At 42.6% G+C, this 18,770-nt stretch overlaps 2 long non-coding RNA genes across 2 annotated transcripts; both read right to left on the bottom strand.

The window, feature by feature from the left end:
* Window positions 1–2,436: 2,436 nt before the first annotated feature.
* On the bottom strand, window positions 2,437–5,540 carry LOC141407523 (uncharacterized). Its single transcript, XR_012416943.1, has 2 exons — window positions 5,425–5,540; window positions 2,437–4,198 (listed from the first exon to the last, which is right to left on the bottom strand). It is a non-coding gene; the product is annotated as an uncharacterized lncRNA (long non-coding RNA).
* A 2,239-nt stretch (window positions 5,541–7,779) lies between these two features.
* Window positions 7,780–11,117, bottom strand: LOC123575317 (uncharacterized). Its single transcript, XR_006700616.3, has 3 exons — window positions 10,862–11,117; window positions 10,564–10,662; window positions 7,780–9,117 (listed from the first exon to the last, which is right to left on the bottom strand). It is a non-coding gene; the product is annotated as an uncharacterized lncRNA (long non-coding RNA).
* Window positions 11,118–18,770: the final 7,653 nt, after the last annotated feature.

The raw sequence follows: 18,770 nt of genomic DNA, 5'->3' as shown, positions 1-18,770 counted from the left end.
GCTAATTTTTTGTATACTTTGTAGAGACGGGGGTTTTTACCACGTTGCCCAGGCTGGTCTTGAACACCGGGGCTCAAGCGATCCTCCCACCTCAGCCTCCCAAAGTGCCAGGATTACAGGTATGAGCCACTGTACCCTGTGTAAATGTTTCTTTTCATTCAACTGGGCATCCAGACCTCACAAGAGAAACAATTAGGCATCAGGAATATATGAACAAAAGCCTAATGGGGCAGAGTAAATGAATGACTGTTTGTATATAGTGAAGCCTTTCTCTTTGGTTGTTGACAATAACCATGGCCTAAGGAGAAAACAGAGTAAATGAATTAGGGAGACTAAATAGTATTAACTTCCAGTGTGTATGGGAGGTTATGTTAGGCCCTGTGCAGATTAGATAGAAGCCACTCATTCATTCATTCATTCAGTCAGTCAGTCATTCCATAATACCTGTTAGACCTGTGTCATGTAGTAGGCCTTGAGGTAGGTAATTGCTGGGGATTTGGTGGCGACCAGGCAGCCATACCTCTGCCCATATGCAGCTGACATTGCAGGAGGTAGAGTGATAGCCATGAGCCTCCACATTCTGGACCTGGCATCAAATTGCCTCTGTAGAATCCTGGTTCCATCATACCATCTGCATGATGATGTTGGCCAAGTTACTTAACCCTGTCATACCTCAGTTTCCCCACCTGCGAAATGTGAATACTAATAGCATCCCCCTTGTGGGGTCAGAGTGAGGCGTGCATGAGATAATGCACATGAAACACTCAGAACAGAGAGCCATTCTGTGAGTTCTAGTTGTGGTGGCTGTTATTATTATCAGTGCAGGCCAGAGGGGCTGAGAACGTCAACCTGGAGCAAGTAATAACAAAGGCACTGAGAATGAGCAGAGCTGTGTATTATGGCAACACTTAAGAGGAGCTCATCTGAGAGCTAGATGTGCATTTGGTGGCAGAATCTGGGCTGGGACCCAGTCTCCTGGGTTCTGACCTAGCCTCTTTCCTCAGGCTGCTGGAGACTTACTCAAAACACAACCAACTGCATGGGACTGTGGCCCACAGACTAAAATAGAAAAGTAATGAGCCACTGTAGCACACACATTAGTATCACCTGCATCATGGCCAAGCAGAACAACGGTTTGCAGAGGCAGATGGCAACCAGGATAAAAAGTCAAGCTCTAGTGGAATGGACCGGGGCACACCCTAACTCCAGTCCTTGCTAGTTTTGCTGCCTTAAGCCAATTACTTAGCTTTTTCCTGGCCTCAGTTCCTCTCCCTGTTAAATGAGGCTAATGATAGAACCTATCTTACAGGGTTACTGTGTTTAGAATATTCTAAAACTAGCAGCCTTTGTTGTTGTTGTTGTTTTTATTGTTAAATCTCAGGCCCAGGTTCCTATGAGTGTATATTAATCATTCAGTTCCTAAATTTGTACCCTCTGTGTGAAGCTGTTCAGGGTTGACCTAAGTAATCACAGGTTTACGTGGTTCTGAAATCCTGGCTGGGGAGTGATAGCTGGTGCTATGGTTTGGATCTGTGTTCCTCCCCAAAACTCATTTTGAATTGTAATCCCCAGTGTTGGAGGTGGGGCCTGGTGGGAGGTAATTGGATCATGGGGGCGGATCTCCCCCTTGGTGCTGTTCTCATGATAGTGAGTGACTGCTCATGAGATCTGGTTGTTTAAAAGTGTGTGGTACCGGCTGGGCACAGTGGCTCACGCCTGTAATCCCAGCACTTTGGGAGGCCAAGGCGGGCGGATCACGAATTCAGGAGATCGAGACCATCCTGGCTAACACGGTGAAACCCCATCTCTACTAAAAATATAAAAAATTAGCCAGGCGTGGTGGCGGGCGCCTGTAGTCCCAGCTACTCGGGAGACTGAGGCAGGTGAATGGCCTGAACCCGGAAGGCGGAGCTTGCAGTGAGCCGAGATCGCCAGGCTGCACTCCAGCCTGGGGGACAGAGCGAGACTCCGCCTCAAAAAAAAAAAAAAAAAAAAAAAAGTGTGTGGTACCTCCCTCCCACCTGCCTTCCTCCTGCTCTGGCCACGTGAGGTGCTGGCGTCCCCTTTGCCTTCTGCCATGATTGGAAGCTCCCTGACGCCTCCTCAGAAGTAGATGCCGCCATGCTTCCTGTACAGCCTGCAGAACTGTGAACTAGTGAAACCTCTTTTCCTTATAAATTACCCAGCCTCGGGTGTTTATAACAGTGCAAGAACGAACTAATAAAGCTGTTGTCCCCCTTCTTTTGATTGTTCCTGGCCCACACCAGGAACCTGCCTGGATGGTTTCCTTAGAATTTGGCTGAAGTAAGTTGAGGCCATGTCACTGTTATTAAAGAACCAGACATAAACTTCTTAACAAACAGGCAGGCTATTTTTTAAAAAAACATTAATTACACATTTTATTTGTAAAAGCAACATAACAACACCATTAGGCCATTTTTAATTACAGCTTTATTGTCATATGATTCACTACCGTAAAATTCACCCTTTCACAGTGTACAGTTAACCACAGAGTTGTACAAGTATCACCACTAATTCCAGAATATTTTCATCACCTCCAAGAAGAACCCCATGCCCTTTAGCAGGCACTCCCTAGTCTCTCCTCCCCGCTTCCCCAGCTCCTGGCAACTATGAATCCTACTCTGGACATTGCACGGAAATAGAATAATAGAGGCTGGGAGCAGTGGTTCCCAGCATTTTGGGAATCTAAGGCAGGTGGATTGCTTGAGCTTAGGAGTTCAAGACCAGCTTGGGAAACATGGCAAAACGTCAGCTCTACAAAAAATACAAAAAATTAGCCCGGTGTGGTGGTGCACACCTGTGGTCCTAACTACTCGGGAGGCTGAGGTGGGAGGATCACTTGAGCCTGGGAGGTCAAGGCTGCAGTGTGCCGAGACCACACTACCGCACTCCAGCCTGGGGGAGTGAGACCCTGTGAAAGAAGAAAGAAGAGAGAGAGAGAGAGAGAAAGAGAAGAGGGAGAGAGAAAGAGGGAAAGAGAGAAAGAGAGAAAGAAAGAAAGAAAGAAAGAAAGAAAGAAAGAAAGAAAGAAAGAAAGAAAGAAAGAAAGAAAGAGAAAGAAAGAGAGAGAGAAAAGAAAGAAAGAGAGAGAAAAGAAAGAAATTGAGAGAGAGAGGAGAAAGAGAGAAAGAAAGAAAGGGAGGGAGGGAGGGAAGAAAAGGAAAGAAGGAAGGGAAGGGAGGGAAGGAAGGAAGGAAGGAAGGAAGGAAGGAAGGAAGGAAGGAAGGAAGGAAGGAAGGAAGGAAAGAAGAGAATATTTGGCCTTTTCCTTTCACTTAGCGTAATATTTTCAAGGTTTATCCATGTTGTAGCATGGGTTAGTACTTTATTCCTTTTTATGGTTGAATAATATTCCAATGTATGGTGTAACATTTTGTTTATTCATTCATCAGTTGATGGATATGTTTGGCTATTATAAATACCACTGCTATGACCATTCGTATATAAGTTTTAGTGTGGACATATGTTTTTAATTTTCTTGGATATATACCTGGAATTGGAATTGCTGGATCATATAGTAACTCTATGCTTAACTCTTTGAGGAGTTGCTAAGTTATTTTCCAAAGAGACTGTACCATTTTTATTCCTACCAGTAATGTCTGAGAGTTCCAATTTCTCTACATCCTCATTAGCACTTACAATTGTCCATTTTTAAGATTATGACTATCCCAGTTGGTATTAGGCAAGTTTTTAAAGAGAAAAAAATCTTACAGTTGTTTCTTTTTTATTATTATTATTATTATTATTATTCTTTAAGTTCTAGGGTACACGTGCATAACGTGCAGGTTTGTTACATATGTATACTTGTGCCATGTTGGTGTGCTGCACCCATCAACTCGTCAGCACCCATCAACTCGTCATTTACATCAGGTATAACTCCCAATGCAATCCCTCCCCCCTCCCCCCTCCCCATGATAGGCCCCGGTGTGTGATGTTCCCCTTCCCGAGTCCAAGTGATCTCATTGTTCAGTTCCCACCTATGAGTGAGAACATGCGGTGTTTGGTTTTCTGTTCTTGTCATTCTTAGCAAACTATTACAGTTGTTTCTTCACATATCTTCACTCGGCCTCCCAAAGTGCTGGGAGCCACTGCTCCCAGCTTTTATTATTCTATTTCTATGCCGTGTCAGGAGTAGGCAAATCCGTAGAGACAGAAAGTTGAAGGCTTAGAACTGTGCCTGGCATTTAATAGACAACACGAAACATATACTTGTTAAATAAATAAATCATTTTGTCATCTCAATGGGACTATTTCCATTTTGTTTTATTCCTGTCTAATCTGTCTACATAATACATATTTCACACAGTTACAACTATATTTGCAATTCTTCCTGCTTTCTTTCACCTCACATTAAACTTTAAAATATCATGTTTCCACACAGCCTTCATAATTATTATTGTATTGGCTGCCTAATAGTTCATTTATTGGATGCAGTGTAATGGACTAAACCATTAGATAGTTAGTGTGCATGTGATTTTTCAATACTGAGTTTTTAGCAAGTTGGAAGTGAAGGAGAAAGTTGCCTATTTGGCAGCCTTTTCCAAATGACAATGTGATGGCTGGAGAGAGCAGACAAAAATACCTGTATTCCAGCCAGGCGCAGTGGCTCACGCCTATAATCCTAGCACTTTGGGAGGCTGAGGCGGGTGGATCACGAGGTCAGGAGATCAAGACCATCCTGGCTAACACAGTGAAATCCCGTCTCTACTAAAAATAAAAATAAAAATAAAAATAGCCAGGCATGGTGGTGGGCGCCTGTAGTCCCAGCTACTCCGGAGAATGGCGGGAAGCTGGGAGGTGGAATTGCAGTGAGCCCAGATTACACCACTACACTCCAGCCTGGGCAACAGAGCGAGACTCTGTCTCCAAAAAAAAGAAAGAAAGAAAAAAGAAAACTACCTGTATTCATCAGGGCTCTCCAGAGAAAGAAAACTAATGGGGATCTATACATATATATGTAAATCCCTCTCTCTCTCTTTCTCTTTCATGTGTGCATATATATATACACACACACACAAAATGTATAAATATATTTATACATTATTTCATATATACATATATATTTATATACATATATACACACACACACACACACATATAGGTATTTTAGGCTTGCTAGGGCTTTGCAGGCCATATTTCACAAATACTCAACTGTTGTTATAACTCAAAAATATCCATAGAAAATATGTAAATGAATGTGCTTTGTTGTGTACCCTACCAATAAAACTTTATTTACAAAAGCATGTGGTAGGCCAGATTTGGTCTGTGGGCCACAGTTATTGACCTCTGTAAATATATGAGTGTGTGTGTGCGTGTGTGTGTGTATAGATTTACATATGTATAAACATAAATTTATTATAGTAATAAATAAATACAGAGCTTCATTATAAAAAATTAGCTCACGTGATTATGGAGGCTGGAGGCTAGCAAGTCGATTCTGCAGCATGGGCCCACAGGCTGGAGATTTAGGAGAGCCAATGGTGCCAGTGAAGTTCAAAGGCAGTCTACTGGAGAATTCCTTCCTGCTCAGGGAAGTTGGTCTTTTTTTCTATTCAGATCTTCAACTCATTGAATGAGGCCCACCCATATTACGAAGAGAAATCTCCTTTACTCAAAGTTCACCAACTTAAATGTTAATCTCATCCAGCAACACCCTCTAAGTTGACACATAAAGTTAATCATCACAATCCTGAATGGATTCCAAGGTCCTGCTTTGGTTTCCTGTGTTGTGTACATGAAAAAATTACCTAAGAGTCTGACCCACTTATGAACCCTGCCTTCTAAGCTTCATTGCTTAAACAAAGGCAAAATAGAATAAAGAGAGAAGAGTAGAGGTGGCTGCAAAATGAAGAATATTAGCTTCATTATTAGGACAGTAGATTCCAAACCAGTAGGGTTTTGATGAGCATTTCTGTTTTCCTCATTATACTGTCGTTGCCTTATCCTGAGTTTTCCACCTTCAGTCTGTATGCCCTTGATACAGTTTGACTGTGTCCCCACCAAAATCTCATCTTGAATTGTAGCTCCCATAATCCCCATGTGTCGTGGGAGGGACCTGGTGGGAGGTAATTAAATCATGGGGGCAGTTTTTTCCCATACTATTCTCATGATAGTGAATAAGTCTCATGAGAACTGATGGTTTGATAAGGGGCAGTTCCCCTGCACACGTTCTATTGCCTGCCACCATGCAAGACATGTCTTTGCTCCTCCTTCACCTTCCACCATGATTGTGAGGCCTCCCCAGCCATGTGGAACTGTGAGTCCATTAAATCTCTTTTTCTTTATAAATTACTCAGTCTTGGGTATGTCTTTATTAGCAGCATGAGAACAGACTAATATACTCGTTGAAGGCAAAGACTGTGCCTGGAGCCCCATTGTAGCTCTTGGGTTCACCTGTTAAGTCCTCAACAAATTTTGGTCCTTATTTATAAATTGCTATTGTTTGCATGTGTCCTCCAAACTTCATGTATTGGAAACTTAATCCCATGCAACAGTTTTTGGGAGGTGGGGCCTAATAAAAGCTGATTAGGTCAGAGGGCTCTGCCCTCATGAATGGATTAATGTTGTTATAACAGGAGTGAGTTATTTATCTCGAAAGTACCTTTGTTATAAAAGTGAGTCCGGCCTCCTCTTGCTTGCTCACTGTTGCCCTTTCTTGCCTTCCACCTTCTGCCATGAGATGACACAACATGAAGGCCCTCACCAGATGCAGGCACCATGCTCTTAGACTTTCCAGTCTCTGGAACAGTGAGCCAAATAAACTTCTATTGTTTATAAATTAATCCATCTCAGGTATTCTGGCATAGCTGCAGAAAACAGACTAAGACACAGATATTCAAGGTGTGCCTAACTTGTGCTGCCTCTGTGTAAACAGCTTAGGTACATGGTCTTGATTACATCTTACAACAAGCATATGAAGTAGGTACCGTTCTCACGTGCATAGTGGATTGCCTGGTGAAATGGAATTTTTTTTAAAAAGCTTGATGTTTAGGAATTCCTGGCTGCTTCTTTGTGTTGGGGAGAAAGCAAACCTTCTAGAAACATCTTTTGTTATTCTAGGAAAAATCACTTGAATAGCACTTCTTAGTAAACAAATGCGAAGAGGTAGATACCCATTTCCCGGTGAGATAGAAAGGTCAGGATGATGGCTTCCCCTTGTCCTCCTCTTATGAGGTAGACAAAGTCAGCACCTCTCCTTCCATTTCTGTAAGTCCTCACAGGGTATAAAGTTGACTGCTAGAGGGTAGTAGGAGACAGCATATAGAGACAAGAGAAGGAAAATTCTAGATAAAATCGAGTCTCATGTCTAGTTTACATGCATAGCTGCTCCTGGGGACAGCTATTCCCTCTCCTCCCCAGCCTGGTTCCCAGCTCGGCTCCATAGGATCTCTCCTTTCTCTCCTTTTCTAGAAAGTTCTTGTTCTGCCTCACTATTCCCACCATGCATAGCCTTTTGGTTATGTGTCTGCACTGCATAATTTAACACAGTGGCTCCTAATGTGCTTTTTAAATATGAGACCATCTTTAACCGTTTAAAATTGTATTTATCTGTATAAAACTAACACATACTTGTAAAAATAATACAAATAATACAGAAATGTATTATGTAGAATGTTGGAGTCCATCATTATGACATCCATTGAGATAAACGTCACTGACAACTGCTTTTGTGTATTTTCTGGATCATTTTCTGCATATTGTACAATAACAGTAGTGTTAGTAGCTAATATCGCAATGAGCAAAGCACTTGCCACACACTTTACATTTTGCCTATATTATTTTTAATCCTCACATCACATTCCTGATATAGGATTATTAGATTTCATTTTGACAAAAGAGCAAACTGAGGCTCACAGAGCAGTAAATAAACTTGCACATGGTCCAATTAAGCAAGGGGTGGATCAAGGTTCAAATCTCAGCAACTGAGCTCCAGAACCTTTCTTTGCAATAACCATGATATTTGTTATTGTGTCTACAATTTGGGATAATAATATAAATGCTGGTTTGCAACTTGCTTTTACACTCAGTATTTTTAAAAACTAGTACTTACAAATGCGCTTTCTGCTTTTTAATGCAAGGGGTTGATGCATTGTACCATAAAGTGAAGTGTTAGTGATTCCACAGAATAGGCATTGTGCATTCTAACTGAATTGGTGTTTTGCACATCACAGCAGTAGCTACAAATATTTGAAGAGAAGGGTATGTGTATGAATGAGACATATTATTTCTTGGATTTTTACTGTGAAAATGAACAAAGACAAACCAAACGAGAAAAGCAAAAGCTATTTATTCTGAGCTTGCTATAGCAAGGGAGTCAACCACCAACTCCTTGTTCTGAAAGAGACTCAAAAGGAGGAAGAGGAGTGGAAAACTTATCAAATGGGAAAAAGGGAAGGCTTCAGCGTGCCCTGATTGGAAGCTGTTGTCCTGGAGAAGCTGGAGGCGGCTAATGAGAAGTGGGGCATCCTATGTGATTGATTAGGGTGCATATCTCGCTTTCTCTGGTTGGTCCTAAATTGGAAGCAGGGACAAAAATCAGGAAGGCTGTCGGCTATTAATCAAACCCTAGCCATTTTGGGTCAATTGTTACAGAAGTTATCCTTTAACTTCCTATTTTGTTACTAGGGATAGCAATTCTGGCTTCCTGCAAGTGTGACTTATAGTAAGCTGGCTTTCCGGGCTGATAGTTATAGATAAGTGGGTTGGTTTCCTGGCCACGCTTCTGCAGGTTTTGGGTCCAAGTTCTACTTTTATATATGGTCTGGCCATTGTCCATTTGTATTTTCAGTCTCTCAATACGCAAGGCTTGGTGGTTCATAAGGATGTATGAACCCCTTCAGCACATTCCATGGAGGACCCTCTCTTCACAGCCCATGGAACGGAATCCACTGCTTTAAAATATCAGAAAATGATGCAGGCATGTATCCTGGGATTAGATGCTTTGGGCAGGTAGCAATCTGGCTTGGACCTCTGTGTCCTCAAATGTCAGATATTTTGCCAGGCATGGAGCAGAGTCCTCAGTCAGTATGCATTCTTCTCCAGGGTAAGAGAATCCAGTAAGGTGGTTTTTAGCTGTGATGCACTGGGGAGATGGTGCTGTGTGTTGTTAAGAAATTTAGAATTAGAAGTTTTGGGTTCTGGTGATATTCTGCCACTTACTTGTTGTGTGCCTTTGAGAAGTCCACAGCTCCAAGCCTGTTTCTGCTCCTGGAATGTAAGTCCAGTTTAGCCCTTTCACAGCCAACCTACCCCCTGTGTCAGTGTGAGATCTGCACAATATCTGTGAAAATGCTTCATAATTATGTAGAGTTATGCAAATGTGAGTATTATCGGGATTATAGTATGTTATCGCCTGGAATCATGCTTCCAGTATTTTGAAGAATCCATTAATGGGATGCTCTTAAATTTCTTTTTTTTCCCGGCATTGTTCTCAGCCAGGCTACAACAAGGAGTCTTACTTGATCAGTATGGTCTTTACTTAGGTATTTACTCAGCTTTCAGGTCTTTAAAGCAGCACATGATTTTCAAGTGAGTTATTCAATTAATCGTTTCTGTATCACTCTGATGCCCCTTTGGACTGTCTGCTTATTGAAAGCCATCCCATCTGGAGGGGCTGCTCCAACTCCCTGCTCATCCTGCAAACGGATCAAATGGCCTCCAGGGGAAATCCCAATTAATGGCAAAATCAATTAGTCACAAGTTGGGAAGAAAGAGAGAGCCAAATGGTTACCCAACACATAATTTACCTTCCTTTACACAATGCGGTGGTCCAGTAATGCATCTAAATGGGATTTCTACAAATTGAATCAAAATGAAGGAGACTGCCATTTAAAGAGCCCCCGGGGGGAATTACTTGATAAAAGATCTTTCCATATTCATGAATGAGTCTCTTGAGAGAACTGCTATTTCTAAATTTGAATTCTTAAAATCCAGTTTTCAAATTATTATTACATTAGAATAGTTTCTATAATGATAATAGTCATAGAGATCCAATGACTAAAAAGTACATGAATTGTGTGGCTATAGGTTTTTCTCCTCTGGGAGTTAAAGTTTAAAGAGAGATGGTACCTTGATGATAGGTCCTTTATACAAGGCCCTTCCTTCACTTTGACAAGGGAAGAAAAATTTCAACTCGTGCTAAAGAAAATCTCCAACAATTAGTTATAACCAATAAAGGAATGGGTTGCCCTTTGAAGTATTAAGCTGCCTGTCAGAAAAAAATTTAGATTATAAAGAACAACTTTGTGGAAATCTGTTTTCATTTTATGATTAGTCTTGAATTTGTTCTAGAAAATACATGTCTGTGGAGGTATGAGAAGCCCTCTCTTATTTCAACAGGTTTATATTAAAATAGCTTTAGGGTAAAATAAATATAAACAACAAGTTTTGGGGGAAAGGAACTGTCCCAGTGGCCATTGGGAAGAAGAATGGGTGGCGGCCACCTGCTTTGCCTAGTGATGCGGGCTTCCTGCTGTTTGTATTTATAGACACATCAAGGCGGGGATGGGGCATCAGAGCACATGGGGGAAGATGAAGCATCACCTGAGAAAGGCCTTTCTTCTTTCTCCATGAATGCCTCCTTGAGTCACTGCCTGGAGCCAACAGCACCATCCCTTCCTTAATGTCTTTTCCCAACTGTTTCTGCAACACATAAACACACACATACACACAGAGATAGATATATACGTCTAGATATCTAAAACAGACAAAGAACCCAGAGAGAGCTTAAAATCAGGACTACAGGTCAGCCAGACTCATGTGGAAGACATCACCCGGAAGTGACCAATCCTCTCATTTTACAAATGAGGAAAGTGAGGCCCAGAGAGGCTATGTGACTCACCTGCCACTCAGGTGGACAAGTCATTTCTTTTCCCTCCATCTCCTGATATGCATCACAGCATCTTCCCGCCTTGAGGACAGGGAGCCAGGAGGTGTGGTGCTCATTAGTTGGGTAATGGCTGCCACCACCTTTGAAGCTGCTGGATAGGATCCCAGGTAAATAGCATTACACCCTGCAAATGAAATGGTTCCCTGTACACAACCTGTTTTCACTTGTTGCCTGTGGCCGCTGGCCACTTGTGGCTGGAAAGATTACCACTGAACTCCAGGTCACAAGCCTCCATCTGCTCACAACCTTCAGAAAATAGGAGGGCTGGGGCTGGTTCTTATTATTAAAAGCAAACAAACCCATTATTAAAAGTAAACAAGACAGAACTGCTTTGAAACAATTGATTAAATGTCTCCTGGCTCAGAAGCCTAAATTCACCGCTATTAGCCCAAACCAAGCCTTACTTAGTGAGAATCTAGAGAGGAAATCTAACAGTTTCTTGTTAAAAAGAATCCCCCTGCCCCCCTGCCCCTGCCCCCACCGTTCTCTTGGGCATTCAGTAACTGCTGCAAGCTAAGCTCAGTAACCACATTATCTCTAATTCTCAAGATTTTGAAATGAGCATTACATTTTGTATTTTATGCAATGGGATGGGCCAGTCAAGTAATTTGCTAACGGACACAGCTGAAACATTGAAACACCAGAATTCGAACTTAAGTCTCTATGACTTCAAACCCCATGCCCATTCCATCTTACACACTGCCCCCATTAAAAATAGTCTCCCATGTTGTTGTCTCTGTTGTTGATTTCAAAGAAAAGCTGAAGACCTAGGAGAAGAAAATCTGCTGTCTGCTCAGGTAAAATCTCTTGAAATTGCAGGCAATCTGGTAGAGTTGTTCTGGGGAGTAAGCTCTGAGCCACCCTGGTTACTTAAATGTATAAAGTGGACAGAGCAAAGACGATAGATGCCAAACTGCTGGTGTTCAACATCTTTCCCCAATGTCTGCCTAATTCCAGTGCCATTTAATATACTTTGTTTTCCAAATAAACCAGAATACACACAAAGCTTGCAGAGCAAGGTACAGAATCTTGGCTTTGCCAGCAAATCCAGAGTTAAGCTCTCAGTGACAGACTCCTACTAGCCAAACTTACAAGAGACTGACATATAGTCAGACCATTAATTGACTACAATAAGATTTTGTTTGCCCAAGTGTCTTAATGCTAGAAACATCTAAACAATGGTTTATTGCAAAATGAATTTTAAAATCTTTAAAATCATGCTATTTGAAGACTCAATAAACAATCTGCTATGTGTCCAAATCTGGGGAATGGAGAGATTTACCACACCACCAATGACTATTTGGGGAACTTACAGCAGCCAATCTCTTCGTGTGGATGGATGGTGTCAACTGTTACAAATAGATGGGCAATGACTCTACCAGTTATTTCATGATGTAAAAAACCTTATGAATCATAAGAAATAAAAAACCACTTATGGGAAAACACTTTGCAAGTTCCTCAAAAGGATACACATAGATTTTCCACAGAACCCAGCAATTCCACTATAGGTATATATCCAAGAGGATTGAAAACATACCCACACAGAAACTCACCCAAGTGTTCATAGCACCTTTATTAGTAACAGCCAAGAAGTACAAACAACTCAAATATCCATCAAGTGATGAATAAACAAGATGTGATATAACCAGACAATGAAATATTATTCAGCCATAAAAAAATAAAGTATCGATCCACGCTACTGCATGGATAAACCTTGAGAACACTATGCTAAGTGAAACAAACCAGATTTTAAAAGGCCACACGTTGTATGATTCATTTACATGAAATGTCCAGAATAGGCAAATCCATAGAGACAGAGTAGATTAGTGGTTATGTAGGGCTAGGGACAAGGGAGGTTGTGTGGAAATGGAGAATGACTGCTAATAGGTAGCGGGTTGTTTTGAGGGGTGATAACAATGTTCTAAAATTGATTGTGGGGATAGTTGCACAACTGTGAATATACTAAAACTCACTGAATTTTGCACTTTAAAAGAGTGCATTTTATGGTATGCGAATTATATCTCAATAAAGCTGGTTTAATTAGAAAGACATAGCCAGTCTTTTTAACCCTAGCACTCATGCCTGTAGTCCTAGCACTTTGGGAGGCAGGCAGCCGAGGCAGGCAGATTCAATGTCTCCCGGCTCAGAAGCCTAAATTCACCCCTGTGACCACAAGCCACGTCTTCCATGGTGAAAATCTAAAGAGGGAATCTAACAGTTTCTTGTCAAGAAGAATCCCCCTGCCCTTCTGTGCCCCTGCCACCCCCCACTGCCGCCGCCACTGTTCTCTTGGGCATTCAGTAACCGCTGCAGGCTCAGTTAAGCTGAGCTCAGGAGTTCAAGAGCAGCCTGGGCAAATGGTAAAACCACATCTTTACAAAAAATACAAAACTTAGCTGTGCCTGATGGTGCACGCCTGTAGTTCCAGCTACTCGGGAGGCTGAAGTGGGAGGATGTCATGGGCCCGGGAAGCAGAGGTTGTGGTGAGCCGAGATGGTGCCACTGCACTCCAGCCTGGGTGACAGAGCCAGACCTTGTCTCAAAAAAAAAAAAAAAGACATTTACGACTGAGCAGTAGATGTTCATGCTGAATATTTTCCATTGCTCCCCTGACCCCCAATTCACTCTCCAACCTCCCCTGCTTTGCTTTGTCAGAAAGCTGTTCTGTATGGACTGTACCAACAGGCACCTTTGTATGAGTGATCAACCCATTTATTGTCCAAACTGTGGTACTTTTGAGAAAGAACGATGGGAGCAAACCAGGACTCCGTGGACAAATGTCTGTTGGAGTTCGGTTCTTGCCGTGCAGGTTGGCTGCAGGGCCCTTCAGAGGGCCACAGCTCTTGCCACACCCAACCCCCTCCACACAGCTGGCTCTCTGGGTTCCAGCTCACCCCCTCTTCTTGCTCTCTCCTGGCAGGGTTGGTGATGGCTTCTCACCATTGCTGGACCCCAGAGCTGCGCCATCCATGGTTTTCCCTACACCCTGCCCATGTCTGTGCAAACAGTCTCTTTCTTAAACTTCCTTCTTTCCCAGTTTGAGTGGGCCATCTGTTTCCTGCCTGTACCCTACAGACACAAAACTCCAGAAAAGAAGCACGAAAGATAAATTTGAAAGGAAGGGTGTGGTCGGCACAGAGAGCCTCCTAGATATCTTCCAAAGAGCCATTGCGCCGACTCTCCTGTTTCTGCAGATTTCTGTTACGCCAAATCCTGCAAATAAATGATTTTACTACACCCACCCCCAGCAACTAGGATGTTACAACAAATACAATTTTAATTTTTTTTATTATAAGGAGTTTTTTTTGACACTTTGAAAGAAACGAGAAGAAAGAAATTGTAATTTGCAGTGTGAGAATTCAGTATGAAAAAATCTATTCATTTGGCTTATCTTGTTCAGAACTTGCTGTGCTCCCTCAAACTGAGGATTGATGCATTTCAACTCTACAAAATTCTCAGGCAATATCTCTTGGAGTATCTGTTCCCCTTCCCCATTTTCTCTGGAACTAGCAATATGCTGTAGTCTCATGTCCTCTGTGTCTCCTAACCTCTTTAGTCTATTTTCTATTAACATTTCTTTATTTCTGGGCTTCCTTCTGAACTTTCTGATTAAAAACATTTCCTTTTCAGCTCCATGTCTATTCAGTTCTCTAACTTGTCCATACATAGTTCAAAGGCACATGGTAATTCCAGGGACTGTAATTTTCATTTCTAGGCTTTGATTCCTTTTTCACGATGCTTTTCTCTTTTCATAGTGTCTGTTTTGTGTCCTTCTTTTATATTTGAATTATTTTAAATTTGCTTATCTCTATCAGCTCTATCAGACTGATGGATTATCTTCAGTTCTTGGTGGTTGAGCCCTGCTGGGAGTTTGCTGATTCTTGAGTGTGATGAGTGCACTGTGGCCTTGTATTGATCAATTCTTTATGGTTCTGAATCACAAGCTCAATTCAGGAGGCTTTCCGTGGGAATATTGCAAGGACTTGATTGAAGGTGTATCCCCTCGGAGCCATTTCTCATTTGTTTCTTCTGGGTTACCCAGTATTATTTTAGACCAGGAACAATTTTTCACAGTAATTTTCATTTTAGGTATTTTGGATCCATTTAAGATATGGCGAACTGAAACGCCCAAATGCAGCTGTGGTGCAGGCCTCTGTCACAATTTTTTCACTGAATGCTTTTCACTTCTTCCCAGATCCCAGACAGACTAAGGCTGCCAGGCTGCTGTGCCGGCCACCTGTCCTGGTGGGCAGATTGTTTCTCATCCACTTGCCCTTGAACTACAGCAGCTATGGGGTGTCCCAGCTCTGCAGGTGGCTCTCAGTGGCACATTCCTGACTTGCATGGGACTGGGAACCTTTTTCTGGTCCTCCTTGGGGGTGAACACGGAGGCTAAGCCCTTGGATTATTGAAACCAAGGACTCCTCCTAGGGCAATTGAAGCATCAGCTATCATACCTTCTATTTTTTTTTTTTTTTTTTTTTTGAGGCTGAGTCTCACTCTATCACCCAGGCTGGAGTGCAGTGGCATGATCTCTGCTCATGGCAACCTCTGCCTCCTGAGTTCAAGTGATTCTCCTGCCTCAGTCTCCCAAGTAGCTGGGATTACAGGTGCCCACCACCTTGCCTGGCTAATTTTTGTATTTTTAGTAAAGACGAGGTTTCACCATGTTGGCCAGGCTGGTCTCAAACTCCTGATCTCAAGTGATCTGACTGCCTCGGCCTCCCAAAGTGCTGGGATTACAGGTGTGAGCCACCATGCCTGGCCACACCTGAAACTTTCAATAAGGCCTGGGATGAGGCTGGTGAACGGAGGGATTTTGAGCAGGAAAATGACAAAAGATCACACCTACCCCCTTAAATTAGATTATTGTCCCACATTTGAGCATCTTTCTGACTTTCCCCTCCTTTCAAAATATCAAGCACTCACTGTGCAGACATCAAGATCCTATTAACATGCAACTCCTTTCACAACTATTTATTTTATTTATTTATTTTTATTTTTATTTTATTTTTTGAGATGGAGTCTCACTCTGTTACCCAGGCTGAAGTGCAGTGGCGTGATCTCGGCTCACTACAACCTCTGCCTCCCGGGTTCAAGCAATTCTCTGCCTTAGCCTCCTGAGTAGCTGGAATTACAGGCATCCGCCACCATGCTCAGCTAATTTTTGTATTTTTAGTAGAGACGAGGTTTCACCATGTTGGCCAGGCTGGTCTTGAACGCCTAACCTTGTGATCCATCCGACTCAGTTTCCCAAAGTGCTGGGATTACAGGTGTGAGCCACCGTGCCTGGCCTGTAGCTGTTTTTAACAGCTCCTAAAAGAAGAATCCAAAGGAAAGAATCTCCATTAGATGAATTTCAACCCCTGTGGTCTTGGAGAAGAGAGATTGAGAGTCAATGAAGTCTTCCCAAAACAACTGCCCTTCCTGCTTTGTGCCAAACTGCCCAGTGGATGATGTGGTTAGAGTGTGCGCTGCCTTCTCCTAGCTCTGTGACCTCTGGGGCAGGCTATCTGATCTCTGCGGGCAGCCTCTATTTCCTCGGGAGTTCCTACCTCACTGGCTATTCCTAGGATTAAAGTGGATGTCAAAGGCCTATCACATAGTAGGGCTACACACATGAGTTCCCTTGTTCCTCAGGAGTGATTCTCAACTCTGGCTGCTCCAAGGACGCTGCCTGGTCCTCAAACTTGGCTGTACATTGGAATCCCCTTGGGAATTTTAAAACACCCGTACCTGGACTCCATTCCCAGTGAGTCTGATTTACTTGTCCTGGGCTGTCACCTGGCCATCAGGCTGTTTCAGAGCTTCCCAGGTGATTCAAATGTGTGGCAACATTAAGAACCCTGATCTAGGAAACTTTCAAAGAAAGTACCCAGGACCAGGTTCTACTCCTAAACAATTTGAGAAGAACCTCTGGTGGGGGTTGGCTATGGGATTTTAAAGAATGTATCATGCATGTTTTATTCTGTCATCACATAAAGACATACAGACATATGTGTGTATGTGAATGGGTGTGTGTGGACAGATTTTGTTAATGTTTGTTTTACAGAAGCAGGATCACAAAACACATACTTTTCTGGATCTTACTATGACACAATAATTTCTGCAGAAATCCTTCCAGGTCAATGAATATTATTCTAATTCATTCTTTTTTCTTTTAATTTTTTATTTTGACATAATTTCAGACTTACAGACATGTTGCAAGAATAGTACAAAGATATCTCATTTCCCCTTCATTAGATTTCCCAAATGTTACCCCGTTATGGTATTTGCTTCAAGCTTGGCCTTTTTAAAACAATTTTTTTTAATTTTTTTTTTTTTTATTGAGACAAGGTCTCGCTCTGTCATCCAGGCTGAAATGCAATGGTGTGAACACATCTTACTGCAGCCTTGACCTCCTGGGCTCAAGCGATCCTCTGACCTCAGCCTCCTGAGTAGCTGGGACTGTAGGCACATGCCATCACAGCTGGCTAATTTTTTGTACAGATGCGGTCTCGCTATGTTGCGCAGGCTGGTCTTGAGCTCCTAGGCTCAGGTGATCCTCACACCTCCCACCTTCCCAAAGTGCTGGGATTATACATGTGAGCCGCCGTGCCCAGCCAAGCTTGGGTATGTTTTAAAAGCTCCTCAGGTGAGTCTAATGCACAGCCAGGTTGCTCTGTGGGGCCTCCCAGTTCGCTACGAGACTTAAGGCAGTGTTTGTGAAACTTCTGACCTTCGTGAGGGGTCTTTGCATTAGAGGCAGTTATGTGAGGTGGTTAAGACACTGGGCTTGAAGTCATGCTGCTTGGTTTGAATTCTAGCTATATTGCTTCCTCCCTCCTGACCCACCTTCTGTGCCTCAGGTTTTTCATCTGTAAAATAAGGGTAATTGAAGTGCTAACTCCTAAGGCTTTGTGAGGATTGAGTGAGATTACTTAGGATAGTACTTGGCACACAGTAAGTATATACTAAAGGTTAGTTATTTGTGTATTTATTATTACCATAGCTCATCTGTGAAACAAAATTGCCTTAAGCTTGCCCTGGTCACCTATAAGCAGAATTCTTTCTGATCTGAGTCATTAAATTCTTTAGACAAATTAGGGAGTTATCAGTATGTAAGAGTTTCCATTTAGAAACAGGCCCCTTTTGAAAATGGAATTAGTGAGGATCAATTAAAAATATCTGTCACAGTGACTCACCCTAAGAGATGTTTCGTATGTGTTTTGTGGATGGCAGGCTGGAAAATGCCCAAATATAACCCCAATGTCCAGAATGTGTCACTGGGGCAGGAGACCACTGAAAGGTGATGAACTGATTAGTAGCAAGGCCGAAGGGGGTGGCGAGGAGTGTAAAGAGCAAATTCTCCCCTCAAGGACCAGCTGCCCCGCAGGCCTAGGCCAGGTGGGAATGTGAGCCCTGAATTGCCACATGTTCCTATCTTCCTGGAAATGCTGAAACTTTGTACCTTGAGGTGAAGTTTCCCAATTTCTAAATATTTTTAGATTTCCCAATTTTAGAAACTCCTCTGCAGGCCAGTTTGTAGCTTCCAATCACGGGAGTCAAATAGCGGGGTTGGAAGATCCAAAAGGGGAAAGAAGTCGTAATATTTTGTATTTCTCCAGGACTGTTTGAAGAAGAGAGGCGTATCTGGTGGTTCTAGGTTGCCAGGATATTGTGTCTGCTCTCCAGTGGGGTAGGAACCTGGTTGGGTTCCATTCCTGAGACATTTCTTCAGCACCTGCTTTGTGCCAAACCACGCTTGTTCTCCCAGGAGCATCCAATCTCCTTTGCTTTGCATATGTGCTCCCAAGCTGCCTGCTGACTACTAATTTGACTTCTGCAATGCCTTGATATGGAGAATTGGGCTCTCAGGGGA

The sequence above is a fragment of the Macaca fascicularis genome, chromosome 8, assembly GCF_037993035.2.
Source record: "Macaca fascicularis isolate 582-1 chromosome 8, T2T-MFA8v1.1".
Classification (NCBI taxonomy): Eukaryota; Metazoa; Chordata; class Mammalia; order Primates; family Cercopithecidae; genus Macaca; species Macaca fascicularis.
The sequence above is the reverse complement of the archived record's forward strand: the minus strand, read 5'-3'. Positions and strand labels throughout refer to the sequence as shown.